Genomic DNA, 20,540 nt, shown 5'->3' with positions numbered 1-20,540 from the left:
GGTTCATGGAGCTGCAGGTCCCAACAGGGGTGTGAAGATATCAGATAGCCAATAGGAGAGGGGAGAGCCTGAAGGCACAAAGACCGATGGGAAGGTTCTGGGAGGGCAGACTGGCAGAGGTTGTTACAGATGTGGCTGTAGCTGTATGGGGAGTGATTGGTTCATGTTCTTACCTGCACACCCAGGGTTGGTTGTGAGGTGTCCCTGGATAAATTTAGAATGGCCTGTGCCTCTGGTCCCTACTCAGGTTCCTACAGTGGCTGTTGTACTAGAGCACCGTTCTGGAAGGCTTCTAACAGCCCTTGGGTGTCCAGGCCTCCCCTTGGGTTCATGGGTGCCCTTTGAGGTTCACTGGTTAACACCCTCATGGCACCCTTTCTCTGTGTTACCTCTGGCTGCTGTGTACTAGCCTTCCTCCTGGGTCCTGCCTCCTGGCCTCTTCTCATATTTACGTTTCCTAGGGCCCCTCTGCAGAGCCCACCCCCTCTTCCCTCTCACCTTTACTTCCCAGGTGAAGGGGTCTAGCTGGCCTTCTCCTCCATATTAGGGAAGCAGACCTTTGTCCCCTTGAAACCTACAGACCTTAAGTTTATTCCATAAACACCTATTCGGAATCCCTTGGGCACAGCCACCAGGGAGAGTAATAACCCCAGGTCTGCCTTCCTTTCTGTGGCTCCTTCCTTCAGAGCTCTAAGTTATTTCTAGTATTCTCAGAGGACTGAAACTCCTTTTGTCCTTTGTGGGTTTGTGCGAGTGAGTGCACTTGTATGTCGCATAAGAGGCCAGCGGACCTTCTCAGGTGTTGTATTTTAGATGTCATCTACCATTTTGGGGGTTGACAAGGCCTCTCACTGCCCTGGCCTATGAGCCCCAGAGACCTGCCTGTTTCTTTCCTTCTAGCGCTGGAATTGCACATTTATACTACCATGCCAGCTTTAAAAACCAGTCCAACTCAAACCGAACCCAGACCGCAAAGATTCTAACTGGGCATGCCTTTGGTCCTCCCACCACTCAGGAAGCAAGAGACAGGTGGATATCTCTGAGGCCAGGGCCAGCTATGTCTACATAGTGAGTTCCAGGCCAGCCTTGACTGCATAGTGAGACCCTACCACAAACAAACGAATGAATGAATGAGCAAACGTAGACTCTGGTTTCAAACTCAGGTCCGGTGCTTGCAAGGCAAACACCCTCCCACCTGAGTTACCTCCCCTCCAGCCTCTACTCTGTCCTTTCCTGTCATCTCCAACATCTTCCGCCCCAGAGCTCCCTGTTAGCAATGTGGATCAGTAGAGCTGTGGCAGGGTGGGGCCCCAGGGGATTTATGTGTTCTCTGGGTCGGCATCTTGTGCAGGAGACTTTGAATTTGACACCCCTATCACAAAGCCAGTGCCTGGAAACCCTGAAACCATTCCTGGTATTCATCACTCAGGTGGTATTTATAGCACTCCCAAGACAAGTTATGGCCAAAGGGGGTAGTGACACTGGACCACGCAGGAGACAGGCAGAGCTGAGCAGATTCTTTCTCTGGCTAAGTTTAGATTGTCTCGGGCGACTAGGCTCTGAGCTCCCTGGGAGAGCGCACACGTTCAAGGGCTTCTGGGCCAATTCTGGAACTGCTGAGCATCTTACTTTCTTCTGGCTCTTTGCTCCTGCAATGCTGGGCTCTTTTGACATGCTGGCACTGGGTTAGCCAGCTGGGGCCTGGGAAAGGACCTGACAGTTGGACATTGTGCATGACTGGCTAATTTTCACAGCCTATGAATGCTTGCCTCACTTGCCCTTGACATTGTCTGTCCCTGGTCAAGAGCAGTCTTCATGGGGTTTGTATTAGTCAGCGCAGCCTGCTGTAACAAAACTCCATGGACATACAGCAGCAATGTATTTCCTCATGGCTTCAGAGACTGGGCCCTGAGGTCAGAGTGCTGGTGTTTGGCTCTGGTGAGGACCCTGATGTTGGCCTGCAGACTGCTTCCTGTGGCCTCCTGCGACAGAGACAGCAAATACTTCGGCATTTTACCAGTCTTTTAATGTCAGACCACTAATTTCATTGTGATGTCCCCCACCCTCCTGGCCTCATCTGAACTTCCTATTAGAGACCTCATCTCTTAGCGTCCCACACTGGGGATCAGAGCTTCAGCAGGAATTGGGGGAGGCAAATAGTTCAGCACAGCAGGGGTTCTTAACCATCATGCGCTATATGTTTTTCCTTTTAGTTTTTAACACACCAGTTCATATGGAAATTTGTAATGTATTTTAAGCACCCCTCTACTTCACTGCCCTCCTCCCATTTGTCCTCTTCCTTCCCCAGATGATTTCACATCTGCTTTCCTGCCCTTGGTACATAGATGATTTTGTGTGTCTGTTAAGTCTAGGACACACAAATAGCAGGAAGTGTGATACTTGTGTTCCTACAACTGACTTAACTCACTTAATATTGTCTCCAGTTGTCTCCATTTTCCTGCCACACTATTCCTGCAACTTCATTTTTGATAGCTGGAAAAAAATTTTGATTATGCACGTATACTGCTTTTTCTTTATCCATTTCTTTATTGATGAGCACAGTCTTGAGTCAGGGTTTCTATTGCTGTGAAGAGACATCATGACCACAGCAACTCTTATGATGGAAACATTTAATTGAGGTGGCAGCTTACAGTTTCAGAGGTTCAGTCCATTATCATCATGATGGGGAGCATGGTGGCATGCAGGCAGACATGGTGCCAGAGTAGTAGCTGAGAGTTCTACATCTTGCAGGCAACAGGAGATGGACTGAGGCACTGGGCAGTATCCTGAGCATAGGAAACCTCAAAGCCCACCCCCACTGTGACACACTTCTTCCACCAAGGCCATACCAACTCCAACAAAGCCACACCTCCTAATAATGCCACTCCCTATGAGATTATGGGGGCCAGTTACATTTAAACCACCCTAAACAGACACCTAGACAGGTTCTTTTTTTGTTTGTTTGTTTGGTACAGGGTTTCTCTGTGTAACAGCCCTGCCTGTCCTGGACTTACTCTGTAGACCAGGCTGGCCTCAAACTCACAGAGATCCACCTGTCTCTGTCTCCAGAGTGCTGGGATTAAAGGAGGGCTGTGCCACCCTCACCTAGCTCCTAGGTTGGTTCCTTAAATTAGCTGTTGTGCATACTGCTGCAGCAAACATTGATTGCAAGCATCTCTGTGATGTCTTGACTTAAAATCTTTTGGGTGAACAGCCAGGCTTGGTGTATCTGAGTCATGTGGTATATTCTATTTTTCTTGAGGAGCCTCCATGCTGGTTTCCATGGTGGCTGGACTGATTTACATTCCCAGTTGCAGTATAAGGGTCCTTTTTTGTCCATGTCCTCACCAGCATTTGCTTTCCTGGTGATGAATTGCAGATTCTTGTGTGTCTTCGTGTGTGCCACAGTGTGCACCTGGAGGTGAGAGGACATCTTTTTGGAAGTCACTTCTCTCCTCCCACCCCACTGAGGCAGGATCTCTTGTTTCAGCTGTGGTATGTACTCAGGCTAGCTGGCCTGTGAGTTTGTGTGTGACTCTCTTGTCTCCACTTTCCTTCTTATGGTAGGAGCGCTGGGATTACAGGTGCTCACTACTCTGTTGGGGTTTTTCAATGTGGGTCTCTGGGATTGAACTCAGGTCACCATACACTATTAACTGCCCAGGATTCTCGCTTGGTCCAGCTTTCATTTCTTTAAGGTCGGGATTATTGGTGCTATAGCAGAGCTGGTCCCTTCTTCCTGGGGGTCAGACTTCTGCTGACTTTGAAGAACATTGTCCCAAGACCAGGAATTCCTTCTGGGACAGCAGTAAAGAGCTTAGAAGGGGTTGGAAATTGACTGGTATGTGTTAGGGTTTCTCTTCACCTGCTGACTATAGAGCTCTGATATGTTGAGGGGACTGACAAAGGGAAGGGATGTATAGGTGAATGCTTGCTCATGTGTGTTGTGTGTGTGTGTGTGTGTGTGTGTGTGTGTGTGTGTGTGTGTGTGTGTGTATGTGTGAGTGTGTTGTGTGTATGTTGTATGTGAGTGTGTGTTGTGTGTGAGTGTGTTGTGTGTATGTTGTGTGTGAGTGTGTGTTGTGTGTGAGTGTGTTGTGAGTGTGGTGTGTGTATGAGTGTGGTGTGGTGTGTGTGTGAGTGTGTTGGCAGATGAAGGATGACAGGGATGGTGGCCATGTCACCTTTTCTGTCCTTCACAGCTTGGCTTCCAGCAGTCTCTTCTTCATTGTGGTTGACACCTGATCAGGTTCCTGCTGTGTTTTTCTTTTGTGTGGCCCATGAGAGCCCAACTCAACTCTCTTGTGTGATTAGCCATGCTTTGAAAATTTGGTATGTTTTGGAAGCGACTTTGCCAGAAAGTGGAAAAAGCAGTTGCGCTCAGTGGCGTTGGTGTGACAGTCGGGTCGGTCCAACTGTTTCTTACCTAGTGTTGTTGGCCTTGGCTTCCCTGCCTTGGGATGTGGAAATCTTGCCTGTGTGAGTCAACAATGGTGCCTTTATGGGCCAGCTGCTTCTCTGCAACCATGCTGGCATCTTGGTCACAGTAAGAGCTTATGCAGTGATGGCGGATATGGGGACAAAGCTGGCTCTTGTGCTCGGGCCTTTTCCCAGTGTCCCTTCACGCTGTGTGTCAGGCAAGGTCATTCTGCTGCCTTCCTCTGACTTCTCAACATGGGATTAAAAGTAGCAAGTTTGCAGGGCTGGGGAGATGGCCCAGTGGCTGAGAGTGAGGCCTGTCACGGAGGACTCGAGTTCAGTTCCCAGCACTCACATCAGTGACTCACAGCTGCCTGTCTGATGCCCTTTTCTGGACTCCACAGGCACCCGCCCTCACACATACACATACCCCCTCCACACATGCCCATAGACACATAATTAAAAATAAAATACACCTTTAAAAAAAAAGTAGCGAGCTTTGAATCATTTATGTTGGGGGCCTGGTGCTTGGTGTATTTCTGATTTATAGTTCTCAGCTAGAGATGGACTGTGAGTTGAAGACAGTGACCTGGTTGGTTGTGTTGTATCTTGGGTTTTGTATGTGCATAGATGCATGAGTGTGTGTGTGTGTGTGTGTGTGTGTGTGTGTGTGTGTGTGTGTGTGTGTGTAGGCTAAAGGTCAACGTCTAGTGTCTTCAGTCTCCACCTGTATTTTCTGGGGCAGAGTCTCACCGAACCTGGAGATCATCAATTTAGCCAGACTTTTTAAAACACTGCTGTCTTAGTTAGGGTTTCTATAGCTGTGAAGAGACACCATGACCACTGCAACTCTTATAAAGGAAATCATTTAATTGAGGCTGGCTTACAGTTTCAAAGGTTCAGTCCATTATCATCATGGCGGGGAGCATGGTGGTGTTCAGGCAGACATGGTGCTGTCTACATCTTGATCAGAAGGCAACAGGAAGTGAATTGTGACACTGGACAGTCTCTTGAGTATCTTATGAAACCTCAAAGCCCACCCCACAAGTGACACAGTTCCTCCAACAAGTCCATACCTGCTCCAACAAAGCCATGCCTCCTAATAGTGCCTCTTCCTATAAAGTTACGGGGGCCAATCACATTCTACTCCCTGTCCCCCGTAAGTTTTTAATAATATCATAATGCAAAATGCTAATGGGGCCAATTACATTCAAACTACCACAACTGGGAATCCGAATTCAGGTCCTCACATTTGCAGCAGCAAGCATTTTGCCCACTGGGCCATCTCCCCAGCCCAGGTTGTGTTATTTGGTGCCATTTACGAGATGTCTCAGCCTGTAGGAGGTGGAGAGACTCCGCAGGCAATAACTCTAGGGTGGAGCATGGTTGGGATGGCTCTGTCATCCTCAGGTCCTCAGCCTATTTAACAGTGAATCCTTCTGCAATCCTCTGTCACTTCTGTTCCTTTTGTCTTGTGACTAGTGGACATGACAGAAGGCCGTCATAGTGACACCACAATTCTTAAGGTTTGCTGATCCACACAGCTTGGGATATAATTGGAAAGTGGTGAACTCCAGTTTCCCTGAAAACGTGAATTTTGAAATCGGTTAATCTGCTCTTTCTACCTCATAGGGCAGAAACAAGTAGAATGACAAAAGATGATAAATATCAATACCTTATTTAATAGGATGGCACATTCGAGACACCAGTACCCATATAACTTTATACTGTTTGTCTGCCCCATAATATGAGTTTACAATTGAGAAAACATTGACAGGGTTGGAGGTGAGATTACGTGTGTGTACACGTGTACACATCAGTGTGCAAATGAGTGTGCACAGGTGTGCCGGGCTGCACAAATCCAGGTCTATTTCTCAGTTAACAGGAAGACAGTGGTCCAGTTAAGTCTTGCATTTTTTGGCCTGTTGGCTCTAAGGGAGATAAAAACCTGTCGCTGACTGGGTTGAGCCTTTGGTGTCCCAGGGCAGGCTCCATTTTCCTTCCTCTGCTCCCTAAGGTGCTAACCTAGTTCAGGACCTTCAAATCACGGTTGGCCTAAGACTACATAGCTGTGTTAGGTGCTAAGCTGTGGACCACGCTGATAGGCTATTGCTGTTCTTCCATTTGTCCTGTTTGAGAGAGAAACCTGGTTTAAGACATTGGAGCCTGGAGAGATGACCCAGCAGTTATGAGCACTTACTGCTCTTACAGAGGACCCAGGGACTGTTCCCAGCCATCACGTAGTAGCTCCCAACTCTCTGTCTGTGACTCAAGATCTGATGCCCTCTTCTGACCCTCTGGCACTGCACACCTGTGCACATACATACATGCAGGCCCCTACACATACATGTAAAAGAACTAAGTATACTTAAAAAGTGATCCATTTTCACCAAATATCTGAGAGATTACAAACGTAGTAGAAGCAGTCGGTCACTCCTGCCTGCCAACCTCTCCCTCTGCTGTGATGTAAGACCTTTAGTCAGACGTTCATGGACAGAGTTAGGTTTCAGGGTCCTACTGAAGTGCTCCTCCATCAGGGGCAGAGGCTGTGACTCAGTTGGCAGAGTGTTGTCCTAGCATGTGCAAAGTTCTAACCTCAGAACTGGATAAACAAGGAAAGGTGGCACACACTTGGAATCCTGGCACTTGTGAGTGAAGGCAGGAGAAGTAGAAATTTGAGATCTTCCATGGCTACATAGTGAGTTTGAGGCTGGCCGGAGGTGCCCAAGACGCTTGTCTCAAAAAAAGAAGGGGAAAAGTGCCGTATCTGCTTCAGATAGCAGCATTAGTAACATCGCCATCCCATTTCTGTCCCCATTAACACTGATTAGGACCCAGGTTTCTTTCAGGGGCTGCAAAGATCATAGCAGGTTGCTTGTGTCCTGGTGGGTTTCAGCCTCGGGAAGCCCACCTGGCGACTGACCTCATGGTCGTGTGTCCCTGTAACATTGGGCTTCTGGGTAGGAACGCTTGTCTTTGACAGACAGGAGTCTGTAACTGGCTTTGGGAAGAAGCAGACCCCATGCTCATTTCAAGTATGTTTAGTTGCATAGAACAAGGTTTTGCAGTGAAACCTGCATACAGATCAGGAGGGCAAACTGGCACCCAACCGCAGTGGCCCTTACCAGTGCCAGTGTCTTCTCCCAGAGCCACCGTCCTGACGTTTTTATGACTAGACTGACCGAGTCCTGCTGCTTCCAGTTGCTTTATCCCAGCATGGTATTTAGAGGCCCTGTTTGCCTCGGCGTGAGGGCTCTAGGTCTGTCAGTCTCACCCTGGTGCCCCCTTCCTTCATGCCATTCATATTTCCATCGGTTAGTTACCTGTCAAGATGCAACTTAAAGAAGGAAGGTTTGAAGCCAGGTGTGGTGGCGCACACCTCCCAGCACTTGGAAGGCAGAGACAGGTGGATCTCTGTGAGTTCAAGGCCAGCCTAGACTACATAGTGAGTTCTAGGACAGCCAGAGCTACATAGTGAGACCCTGTCTCAGAAAAAAAAAAAAAAAAAGGAAGTTCCATTCTGGCTCATGGATACTTTCCTTCTGGATACTTTCCTTCATGGCTCAGGGAGCAGGAAGTAGGCCACATTGCACCCACATTCAGGAATCCAAGGGTGAACAGGAAGTAGGGCCAGTCTATGAAGCCCCAGGGCGTGCTCCCAGTGACTCATTTCCTCCACAGCCTTCCCAAACATAGGGCCAAAATGTCAAAGAGTTGGAGAGCTGGCTGAACCGTTAGGAGCGTGGGCTGCTCTTCTGGAGGACTCGGGTTTGTTCCCAGCCGCACGGAGCAGCTTCCAACCATCTGTAACTCCAGTTCCAGGGGATCTGACACCCTCTTCTGCCCTCTGCAGTCACTGCACACATATAATGCACAGACATACATGCAAGCAAAACACCCATACACCTAAAATAAATACATTAAAAAGAAAACAAAACCTAAAAACAACAGAAACCATGCGAGCCTATGGGGGCATTTCCTGTTCAAACCATAGCGCTGTCCTTCTGTACACGGGCTCTGGGGTAGTGCCCCTAACTTCAGCTCTGGTGACTGTAGCTAATGTGGATAATCCTCTCTATGCCTTTTGATGTGGTGGGCTTATACCCAGGGAAGGCATTTCCGGTTTGCATTTTGCTCTGCATTTTCCAGTGCATTCAATGAGTGAGTAAACAGTTATGGAGAGTCCACTGCGGGCCCAGTCTGCCCCAGGCCCTAGGATGACAGAAGAAGCCAGACACACTGAGTGTGGCTGGCGGAGAGGGAGCCGGTTTTGCATGGCTGTCTAAAGAATTGAAGGGAGGCCGAGAACAAGCAGCCGGGTACGGTGTCCTCCGTTCACACAGCGGGAGAGAGGATGCAGAGTGCTGCGGGACATTGCTGCTGGCTCAAGAGTAACACAGTCAGCACCCAAAAGTCTAAGTGTCGGCAGATTCTGTCCAAGTGCGGACATAGCCCAGGGCATTCAGCCCCCTCCCCCGCTCCCTCCGCGTCAGTTCGTCTGTCTTATGTAACCAAGGCTGGCCTCAAACTTGCTCTGTAGTCACAGAGTTCTTCCCCCACCTCCCAAAGGCTGGGATTACAGGCATGTACCACTATGCCTGCCTGGGTTGTTTGTAGTACTGGGGCTTGAATCCAGAGCATCATACAAGTGAGGCAAGCTCCTTACCCACGGAGGTGCAGCCACAGCCCTACAGTCAACGTTTCTTTGGAGATGTCAAGATGAAGGACTACGTCTGGATTTTTTTTTTTTTGGTTTGTTGATTAGTTTTTTGTTTGTTTTTAGATAAACTAACTGTCACTAGAATGACATTAGCAGCAGCTTCGTAGTGAATCATTTCATGGCAGCCTCCAGGAAAGGACCAGGCAGCGGGCCTGGGCTTTGCCGTTCATAGCTGGCCCCCAGCCTGGGCTTCCCAAGCAGCCTGTGGGCTGTTCACTCAAGGGAGCTAGCTGGAAGGTTGTTAGGGCCCTGTGTTTTGGAAACAGGCACTGCCCCACTCTCTGAGTTCTTGGTTGTCAGCCCCTGACTCATCTTCCCCATAGTGTAAGGGTCTAGATTCCCAGGGTGGACATTCGCCAGGTCTGGATGGTGACTTCTGGAACATGATGCAGTGGCATGCCTTGGGGATGCAGGGTAAGTCTACTCAGCTAGAGGGTACAGCCTGTTTGAGGGAGAGAGTTGGATGCTATAGACTGGTTGAGAGTTCTGAGCAAGAGGAAATGTCCTTGAGCTATGGGTGTGGCTCTTGCCAGCTGGGATAGGACTTCCTTCCAGAAGATCAAGCTTAAAGGCAACCTGGTGCAAAGGCCTTGGGAATGGGAACCACATGGAGTCTGCAGGCTGGACCAGCACCCTCTGGAGAGTGCTCTTTTCTCCTTGTAAGGCCTTATGTCTCATTCTTAATTAAGATACTCCTGTTAGGAAATCGTCTAACTAGCTAGCTCTAGTGAAAACTTTTCCTGACCACAGTGCAGAGTGCTTCCACTGGGTAGAGGATGTGGGAGGAGGCACCCAGACTACTGACGATCCCCAAGAAGTCCCCCTGTATCACACAGGTTGGTGGGTGTCTCCTTTAGGGTAGAGGTGACCCCTGCCCGTCTCCAGTCCCACAGCTCTGACTGTTCTTCTCGGAATCTCCCTTGAGGCTTTCATGTGTTCCTTCTCACCCTCCAGCTTTATTAGTGATCAAAGAGAAGAGGCTCTTCAGTATTTAATGAACTTAAAAACTACCCTGGGTATGGAGTAACCACCCACTGGCTTCTGCTTTCCCTGACCCCTAGTGACTGAGGAGTTGAGAAAAATGCTCTCGTGCACTCCTCTGCATCTGTCCCTCTTCCTTCAAAAGTCAAGTTCAAACGTCAGGCTGTTTCAGTCAGTGGAGTGCTGCCCACACAAGCACTCAGAGCCCACGGGAAGAAACGAGGCATGTGGTTTGTACTTGTAACCCCAGTGCTGGGAAAGCAAAGACAGGCAGATCTCTGCGGCTCCCTGGCCGGCCAGCCTAGACAAATCTGAAAGCCCCAGAGCAGAGAGACCCTGTCACAGGAGACACGGGTAGTCGCTGAAGAATAACACTGAAGGCTTACCTGTGGCGGCTACACAGATGCAGGCAGATGTGCACATGCATCCGCATGTGCACCAACACGTATACACACCTACACACAAAATAGGTTCTGCTTCTTAGATGGGATTCCAAGCACCACTGATGTTAACTTAGAGATCTTACCAGTGTCCGTCACCATTGCCTTCTTGGCTGGGTGGCCTCACACTTGCCCCCACCACCCAGCCAGCCGCTGTCCGGGTAAGGCTCCCAATGTTTGCGCTGCGCTGGTTGTCACGCAGCTAATAGCTGCTGAAGAAATGATGACTTCAAAGTTCTCCCTCCTGTCGGCTTCCACTTTGGTTTTCATATGCATCTCTTGTTTCCTGATGCCGCTTCGCTTGCCCTTGTGACATGGTAGAGAAAGTAAAGCCTGACCCCAGGGCAGGGCTGTCACCGTGTTCCTTTTTATTCATCTGATTACACTTGGTGTGTTGTCCTGGCACCTGCCTTATAAGATTCGACTAACCAGCAGAGTCCTGTGGCCTGCAAGGCTGCCAGGTACTTTGGTTGCAATAATGAGAAAGTAGGGTAGCATGGGATCGCTTTTATTCTTGCTAATGCTAGCAGCCAGTGATGAGCATTCTTGGAAGGCTGATGAGATGCTCATTTTAAATGCAAATTCTTTGCGTGGTTAGGAGGAAAATGAAATTGTCCTGGCTCCCAGCACTCTGCATTTTTGCCATTCCATCTGATGGTGGAGGGGAGGGCTCATGACTAAATCCCTCGGTGTCTTTATTATGATTTCACATTTGAACATGCTGAGAGGCAGCCTTGGCCCCAGGACATTAACTCTCTGTTGCCAAGTGCCAGAGTGTGGGTGTCTGTGGAGGTTCTCAGAGTGTTCACTAGTGCTCTGCACTCTGAATGATCTTCGGGCCCTCTCATTTGTGTTACGGATGATGGATGTGCTAGGAAATTTGTGGTGAGTGGAGGTGTTTTCTTTTTTCTTGGAGGCAAAGGAAATGTGCTGAGCCCTTTAGCCTCTACTTACCAGTGTTCACATATGCCGTTTCCTTCAGCCTTAGCAGGGACCTTACCCCTCTCTCCTGGGAGTGTTCTGTCACTTCTAGCGTAGCTACTCTGGTGCGGCTTACCGTCTGGAGATTCCTTGGTATCATGTGTGATGGAGATGTTGGGGCTCCTATGTGTAGCATTGCTGGGCCCATGGTTCACTCTTTATTACTATCTTCCAAAGAGAAGGTATAATGACGAATTTGTAACCAGGTCTAGAATGTTCAGCCTGTTCTGCAGCCTGGTGAGTTAGGTGTACTGCTTATCCTACAAGGGAGGATTGTGTGTGTGTGTGTGTGTGTGTGTGTGTGTGGCCAGCCTGTCTGGGAAGCCCTGTCTTCTGTAGAGCTGTGGGTACAGTTAGAGCCAACAGAGAATGTCTTAGGACTGGCAAGGCAGTCATGTGCTTTCTCTGTCCATAAAGCAGTTGGTATAGTACTTGGCCCACCCTGAAAGTCAGGGTGATGGGCTGGTGCATGGTTGCCAGGAACAACGGGAACACAAAAATCTTTATATGTATATTGCATATACTTGAGGTTGTGAGTTTTTTATTTTAGCTGTTTTTTTTTTTTTTTTTTTCCCTCCTTTCTTGGTTGGCACATTTTTGCAAACCAGAACTTAGAATTCAAAGTGAAGTGTCTGTGTCTCTGCTCTTGTTGATTAACTAGAATCATAGGGCTTTAGAATTAAAATGAGGTTGTGAAGTCCCCAAGGGAGTCCTTTGGTGGGTGGCAGTGCGGAGCAGTGAGCACCTTCAACATTGCTCTTTTTGCCCAGGCAAATGCTGAAGGGCTTTGAGAGGCTTACTGGGAAGTGCCCCTGAGACCTAGGGAGCCACCAAATTGGAAGGCTTGAGAATTGGTACTGGACGCAATTGAATGGATTTAAGTCCTTCAAACAGGCCATCCTCTCTACCTCTAGTGGGACCCAGGGAGTTCAGCTATGCCCAGACCAAGCAGGCCACTGCCAGGAAGATTACAGCTCCCATCTCTTCCTGGTGCTGTCCGACTCAGGCTTCTCACCTCCAGTACCATTGACATTTAGGTCAGACAACAGTTCTTGCTGTGGAGGATGCCCTCTGGAGGATGCCCTCTGGAGGATGCCCTCTGGAGGATGCCCTCTGCACTGTAGAGTGGTTAGCAGCATTTTTGTCCTCTGCTACACAAACGACAATAACACCTGTAGCACGAATCTTAAAAGGGTCTTATTAATAAAACAAACCTGGAGCCAGTTATTGGGGTGAATGCGGGAAGATCAGAGAAGCAGAACAAGCCACAGCTTCCTCACCTCGCCAGTTCCTCAGCTGATCCTGTTTCCTCAGACTGGAAGCCTCTGTGTCCTTATCCAAATGGATCTCAGCTGTACTGTTGCTCAAAAACCTAGAAGCTTAACCAGCTCTAGTTCCTTATCCTCACGCCTTATATACCTTTCTGCTTTCTGCCATCACTTCCTGGGATTAAAGGCTCTTGTTACCACGCCCAGCTGTTTCCAATGTGGCTTTGAACTCACAGAGATCCAGAGGATTAAAGGCGTGTGTGCCACCATTTTCTGGCCTCTATATCTAGTGGCTGTTCTGTTCTCTGACCCCAGATAAGTTTATTAGGGTGCACAATATTTTGGGGAACACAATATCACCACATAACACCCTTGCTCCCTGCAGCTGCGACAGCAAAAGTTGTCTCTGGACGTAGCCACATGTACCCTAGAGATAGAAATTGCTCCCTGTTTAGATCTACTGTGTTAGGATGTGTATGTTGACTCGGAGAGAAGGCTCAATGGGTAACGTGCTTGTCATGCAAGCATGAAGACCTGAGTTCAGATCCCTAGAACCCACATAAAGCTACACATGGTAGCATGCATCTGTAACACTAACAGTCTACACCAAGGTGGAAGCTAGAGACAGAAGAATCTCCAGAAGTCTGGGGGCCAACTAGCCTGAAAAATGCAACTGCAAACAACAGGAAACCATACCTCAAGCAGGCAAGGTTGGCCTCTGACTTACACCTGCATGCCGTGGCTCACAGATGCCCTCTGCATGAGCACACACACCACTAGAAGGTGTATATGACACCTTTTATAGCTCCTAAACATGACTTCATTATTAGTGTGGCCCTTTCCCTGTTTTACTTTGGAATGTGAAGTACGTACCAGGAATCTTTACTATTGACTACAACATGGAGAGTAGTTACTGTAGCTAGCCCTGGCTCAAAAGCTTTCCTTAGGGAAGTTCTCACTTGAGCCTTGTGTTTGTGATGAGGTCTCCTTTGAGCAGATGTGGCCTTGGTCTTGTTTTTAGTCTTTACCGCCACTGTAGATGATGATGCTCCTGGCTTCTAGAGTTTCAATCTGTACTGTCTCCTGAGGCCTTGGGTGTTACAGGTTTGGTGGGAGCCGTTTGCACTGTTGGGAGGTAGGAGGAACTGTAGGAGGCAGACCTTAGTGAAAAGAAGTTAGGTCATTGCAGGAAGGAGGGATTGGAACTCCAGCCTCTCTTCTCTTGCTCATCATTTTCCAACCACCATGAGGTGAACAGGTTTGCTCCACCACGCATTTCCTGCCGCCATGTTCTGCCTTACTACAGGTCCAACATAGTGGGGCTAAGAGACCATGGGATGAATGCTTCAAAACCAGGAAACAAAATGAATATTGCCTCCTTGTAAGTTGTTGACCTCAGATGTCTGCCATAGCAACAGGAAGATTACTGTCACACTGGCTCCCTGACTGTATCCACTGACTAGTTTATGATATTTTTAATTTTATAAGTGGGAATGAATGGGAACAAAATATGTGATGGCTGGGGAAGAGATATTCTCAAGGCTGAAGAGTTTTAGTGATAGGGTGATAGTAAAGAATCAGTCCCCCTCTTGTAGACCTTGGGTCAAGCTTGGGGAGCAAGCTCACCAATCTTAACATACCCCAGTGTGTAGCAGGTATTTGGGGAGATTACAAAGTTGACCATGGCCTTATGAGTTAGAATGGTGAGTGGTTGTGAACTGTGACTCTACAGGAGTAATGAGCCCCTGAACAGTGTCTAGAGATCTGGTCTACCTCCAAGGTCCTTCCTTGGTTGAGTGGCCCAATATATTTGGTGGTAGGCTTTTTCCCTGTAGGAGGAATGGAGAACACCAAATTGCTGCCTTTGGCACAGGGCTGAAGGGCTAAGTGATAAACCTGGACTTAAGAAATAAACATAAATTATGAAACAAATGTTGTATAGCCTTAAGTTTTCTGAGGGAATATGGAAGTTAAAAACTTGTTTTAATAGGAAAGTAAGCATGCAAATATTGAATAAGCTAGACTACAGAATTCTGTAAATAAAATGAAAGAAAGCCGTGTGAATGGCTTCTCAGTGCTTGGCATGTTGACTTTACTATGCCTTCAATTCTGGCAGGAGAGCATGGAAATTCCTGGGTTATAGGAGCCCCAAAGCCACTTCTACACCCAAAATTCTAGTTGGAACAACAGCAAGAAGAACAACAACAGCATAAAAGATAGTTTTGTGTAGAGTCTTGGGTGGGTTGACACACCTGTTACCAGAGAGAATCTTGGGAAGAATGGACAGCTACAGTCCTGGTCTTGAAGAGTTCAAGTACTTGGCGTCTAATCTGGATTATGAACTTGGAACCAAAACCAGGAAGAGAATGGGTTTGGGCTATACCAAAGTGTGACCCAAGTTTACCAAATCTAGGAAATATGTCAGAGAATTTCTTTGAAATGCCTCTAAGAGATAAATGTCAGTGTGAAGGTTGAAACATCTCCCTCACAGCAGGGGTTTATTGAGGTGGGAAAACTGGGGTGTTGGGTTGCTCTCACTACTCAGTATCTGTTTCTGAAATCATTAAAAACGTTATCTTTTTTTTTTTTTCTTTGAGACAGGGTTTCTCTATGTAGTTTTGGTGCCTGTCCTGGATCTCTCTCTGTAGACCATTTTGGCCTCGAACTCACAGAGATCTGCCTGGCTCTGCCTCCCGAGTGGTGGGATTAAAGGCGTGTATCTTTTGATGTTAATGCTTGCGATGGTTTTGTGGAGGGAGAGAAGGGAGGGTAGGAGCTCATGTAGCCTGGGCTGACCTTGAACTCCCTCTGTAGCAAAGAATAACCTTGAACTCTTGATCCTCCTGCCTGCACCTTAGGAATGCTAGAATGAGGGGCATGAGCTACATGTCCAGTTTATGCAGTGTTGGAGAGTGAACCCAAGGCTTCTTGAACCCTGAGTGAGTGCTCTGCTAAATGAGGTCCAGCCTCGGCCCTGTGACCATTCTTCAGATAGAAACAAATGGCAAAGGCTTTAGTTGAAATTGTCTTCCCAGTGCTGCAAGCTGCCTTTAAGAGAATTGAGGCTGGCCATGGTGGAGGCTGCACTCTGGAGGCAGGTGGACTAATATGAGTTCAAGGCAGGCTTGGTCTACTAGTGAGTTACAGGTAGAGCCTGGCTGACCAGCAAAAGATTGCCCACAAACAAGCCACAGTCCAGATTTGGTGACCATTTGTTAATCACCAGACAGCTTAGCTGGATGTCGGAAACAACCATTTTAAATGTTTCATCGAGGGGCTGGAGAGATGGCTCAGAGGTTAAGAGCACTGGCTGCTCTTCCAGAGGTCCTGAGTTCAATTCCCAGCAACCATATGGTGGCTCACAACCATCTGTAATGAGATCTGGTGCCCTCTTCTGGCCTGCAGGCATACATGCAGGCAGGACACTATATACATAATAAATAAATAAATCTTTAAATGTTTCATCGAAGCAGGAGTAGGTGGTAGTGGGGGTTTCTTTGTCTCTTTTAGGCTTGTAATTGAAAGAGTTCACATCAGATGAGGAACATTTGTTTGATGGAGGTGGGCGGGATTCCAGAGGCTTCTTGACTGAGGTCAAATATTGCTTCCTGATTTTCTTTGGGGCATGGAAGTAGAGCTCCCATCTGAGAGGGGTATTGAGAATAGAACCATTCCTGTCCTTTTATAAGCAAATGCACTGGCCTAGGAACTGTGTCATCCTGTTTCTTAAAGTTAAGTTAGTGTGTGTGTGTGTGTGTGTGTGTGTGTGTGTGTGTGTGTGTGTGTGTGAGAGAGAGAGAGAGAGAGAGAGAGAGAGAGAGAGAGAGAGAGAGAGAGAGAGCGAAGATAACTTTCAGAAGCCAGTTTTCCCCTTCCACCTCTTTTTTTTGAAGCGGAGTCTCTCTTGTTTCCGCCATATTGCATACCCCAGGCTAGCTGGTCTGTGAGCTTCCTAGCATTCTTCTTTCTCTGTCTGCCATCTTCCTGTAGGATTGCTGGGAGTACACATGACATGCTTCTGGCTTTTTTTATTTGGGTCCCAGGGATTGAACTGATTTTTGTCAGGCTATCATGGTGTGCATTTTATCTGCGGAACCATCTCACTGGCCCAGGAACTGTGGTTTTTTAGAACCATACACACACATAATGAGTCAGAAGGAAAGATGGGTGAATAGATAGCTTTTGGGTGGACTTAAAAGTTAAATTCATTTCATGATGACACTTGCCCTGAAGCTGTTCTTTATAAGGACAAGTGCTCACTCTGAGGTCACCAACTTTTCAAATTGGCCCCAGGGGAATCTTGAAGTTTGTGGAAGAAATTTGGTTGGTTGACTGTTGTGCACTAGATCCTGGAGAGAGGGGCCGATGTGATGGAGTCTTCCATGCTGAGGCAGTATGCACAGCTGAGCCACCCTTGACCTGGTATGACTTACTTCTAGAAGTAGCCTTCAGGGAGCTCAGTAGGGTCGCCCGAGTCCTCAACATCCACTGAAGTCTGTACTGAATGCTCTGGGGGGTGCAAAGATAAAAGTTGGGGAGGGTGAAGGCCATCCAGAAGAGAACTGTGGTGGTTAATATGGATTGTCAACTTGACAAGCTCTAGACTCAGCCCAGAGGCAAGCATCGCTATCTGTGAGGGAGTTTTTAGATTGGGCTGAGGTGTGAAGACACACCCTAAGTGTAGGTAATGTCATCCCATTGGCTAGGGACATGGATTAAATATAAAAGACACAGAGAACTGAGTATCAGCATTCATTGCTCTCTGCTTCCTGCTTGTGGCAGCAATGTGGCAGTGATGTGGCCAGCTGTTCCTGCTGCCATACCTTCCCCATCATAATGGACTGCCTGAAAATACGAACCAAATGAGTGTCTTCAGTTGCTTTTGTGAGGTATCTTGTCACAGCCACAAGGAAAAGTCTCTGATACGGGAGCCATCTGGTGTGAAATTTCTCACAGTGAGACAAACACCGGAGTCTGAGAATCATGTTGGAGGCTGGGCGGGTGGTGTGTTGGATTTTGAGGAAGGAATGTTTATACCAGAAAGATAAGGTAAAAAGAAGCTTTTCTGGAGGGAATGACTTGAGCACAGACCCCACAGTGAGGGCAGGATGTGGTGGAAGTGGGGAGAGAGCCTCAGACACCACACACCCTCTTGGGACTGGTGTGTGGTGTGTGTCTATGTGGGGAAGGTGGGAACAGGACTGAATCAGAGGTCAGCTGGGAGTCTGGAGTCTGAGGGCCCTGGTGTTCCGAGTAAGACATTTGAACTGTCCTGAAGGCAGAGGGGTGTGTCAAGCACAGGCTAGAAAGGAGGAAGCTACCCCCCCTGGCCCCCGCAGTGTCACCCACAGTGTTAAAGGCACAGGAGGGCCCCTCTGCTCTGAGTCCCTTTCTGCTGTTGACTGATGTTGGCAGAAGCTGGATGTTCGTCTTTGCTGGACCTTTAGGGTTGGAGCCCATCTAGGCTTCCTAGTGGTTTTACCCAGCAGACTGCATAAGAGGATGATTTGAAGGTGTTTGGAAAGGTCTACACTTGGCTGTAACTAGCAAGGGGGAGGTCTTTTGCCCCTCCCCTTGGCATTGTTATAAAAAGCCCTTTGGAATAAAGTTCTGGGCCGGTGGATAAGGATCCAGGCCCACCTGAGACTATCCTGTGTTTCTATCTTTTTCTCTCCCCTCTTTATTTCTATCTAAATCTCTTACCCCTCATTCCTCAAGAGTCCCTGGGGTAAATCAATGTGGGACTGGTCTCCCACACTTTAGCCAGACTTTCGGCTTCTTTTTCCTATCTTGAGTATAGCTCTTGAGTTTCTTTCCTTTCCTTCCTCTTCCCTTCCTCCCCTCCCTTCATTTGTTCAGGTGCACGTTTATGTGGTTACGTGCACGTGTGTTTCGAGGCCAGAGGACAACCTTTGCTGTTGTTCCTCAGGTACCGACAGGGTCTTTCATTAGCCTGGAATTTGCCAAGTAGACTAGGCTGGCTGACAGCAGATTTGCCTGCCTCCGCCTCCCCAGGTTATAAGCATGTGTCATCACACCTGGCCTTTGAAAGTTCTGGGGATCAAACTCAGGTCTTTGAGCTAGCAATGCAAGCCGTTTGTTGACCGAGCCCTCCTCCCAGACCCTAGCTCTTGAGTTTTCAAGGCTGATTGTAAAGTCACTAAATGACACTGGATTCTTGAGATGGGGGCGAGGGGAGGGAATGTGGAGGAATGCAGTGGTACCCTGCCCCCTCTCCACACTGTTTATCCTATAAGAATGGCTTCTTCACCTGTCACCTTTCCTCCATCACCAGTGTTCTGGACACCAGGCCCTCAGCAGGTCCTGATCCTGGGGACAAAAGTGCAAGCCTTACTTCGCAGCAGCTGCTGCTGGTTGAGAGCGACGAACATTCTTCAGCATGCTGAGCACAGTATCATGGGGGTTGCTAGTGAGCATCATGGGGGTGCTGGTGGGGAGGGGAGAGAGTTGGAAGAGGCTGCACTGTAAGTGGGAGGAGATGCAGCTGATAGCCTGTTTCCAAAAGTGTCATCACGGGGTTGGGGTGGGGGCGGGGGAGTGCTAAAGCTTCTTTCAGGTGGCACAGCCTTCTTATAGTACTGTGTGTGTGTGTGTGTGTGTGTGTGTGTGTGTGTGTGTGTGTTGGCACAATAGCATGCTATGTTTGTATGTGGAGATCCAAGGATAACCTGGAGTGTTGGTCCTTGTGCTGGATAGTTTTGTTTGTTTGTTTGTTTGTTTGTTTGTTTTTTCGAAACAGGATTTCTCTGTGTAGCTTTGCGCCTGTCCTGGAACTTGCTTTGGAGACCAGGCTTGCCTCGAACTTACAGAGATCCGCCTGGCTCTGCCTCCCGAGTGCTGGGATTAAAGGCGTGCGCCACCACCGTCCGGCGTGCTGGATAGTTTTATGTCGCTTGACACAAGGTAGAATCACTGGAGAGGAAGGAGCCTCAATTGAGAAAATGCCTCTGTAACTAATTGATGGTGGAGGGCCCAGCCCATTGTGGTGGGTCCATCCTTGGGCAAGTGGTCCTGGGTTCTATAAGAAAGCAGGCTGAGCAAACCATGTGGAGCAAGCCCGTAAGCAGGACTCCTCCATGGCCTCTCCATGGCTCCTCCCTCCATGTTTGTGTCCTGTTTGAGTTTCTATCCAGACTTCTTTGAGCTGAACAGTGATTAGGAAGAGTAAGCCCAGCAAACCCTTTCCTCCCAAAGTGGCTCTGGTCACGGTGTTTCATCATAGCAGTAGCATCTTGAACTAGGACAGTCCTTGGCTTAGTTACTTTTCTGTTGCTATGATAAATCAATGATCAAGACAACTTATAAAAATGTTTAATTTGGCTTTCTAATAAGTTTTAGAAGGTTAAGAGTCCATGCTGGTGAGCAGAGTCAGAGCTCACATCTGGATCTGCAAGTAGGAGGCAGGGAGCAGGGATTGGGAACAGCTGGGAATGGTGGAGGTCTTTTAAAACCTCAAAGCTCACTCCCAGCGAGGCACCTCTTCCTACAAAGCCAAACCTCTTAATCCGTCCCAGTCCCATGAACCCAGGAACAAGTATTCAGACATGAGGCTGTGGGGGCCGCTCTCCTTCAAATCGTCACAGTTCTTACCTTTCACCTTGCTTGAGAGGGCCTCTCTGTGGTTGGCTGCCCAGCCCAGCTGTCCCATGAGCTTCTGGGGAGTCTCCTAAATCGTTTTTCATCTCGTCCTACGAACCCTGAAATTATGGA

The 20,540-nt window shown here is 48.2% G+C and overlaps 1 protein-coding gene and 1 long non-coding RNA gene across 7 annotated transcripts in view; one reads left to right on the top strand and one right to left on the bottom strand.

The window, feature by feature from the left end:
- Tln2 (talin 2) overlaps positions 1-20,540 on the top strand; it is a 426,813-nt gene that overhangs the window by 51,646 nt on the left and 354,627 nt on the right. The gene's annotated exons all lie outside the window — the stretch shown is intronic.
- LOC128094759 (uncharacterized) lies at positions 2,525-11,439 on the bottom strand. 2 transcript variants are annotated; one of them, XR_008213044.1, is made up of 2 exons: positions 10,507-11,439; positions 2,525-6,001 (listed from the first exon to the last, which is right to left on the bottom strand). It is a non-coding gene; the product is annotated as an uncharacterized LOC128094759 (long non-coding RNA). The 2 variants fall into 2 exon arrangements; XR_008213045.1 differs by having other exon boundaries at positions 10,647-11,439.

Source organism: Peromyscus californicus, unplaced genomic scaffold (assembly GCF_007827085.1).
Source record: "Peromyscus californicus insignis strain IS unplaced genomic scaffold, ASM782708v3 Scaffold_11__1_contigs__length_118956290, whole genome shotgun sequence".
Taxonomy (NCBI): Eukaryota; Metazoa; Chordata; class Mammalia; order Rodentia; family Cricetidae; genus Peromyscus; species Peromyscus californicus.
This window is presented reverse-complemented; position numbering and strand designations above follow the sequence as displayed.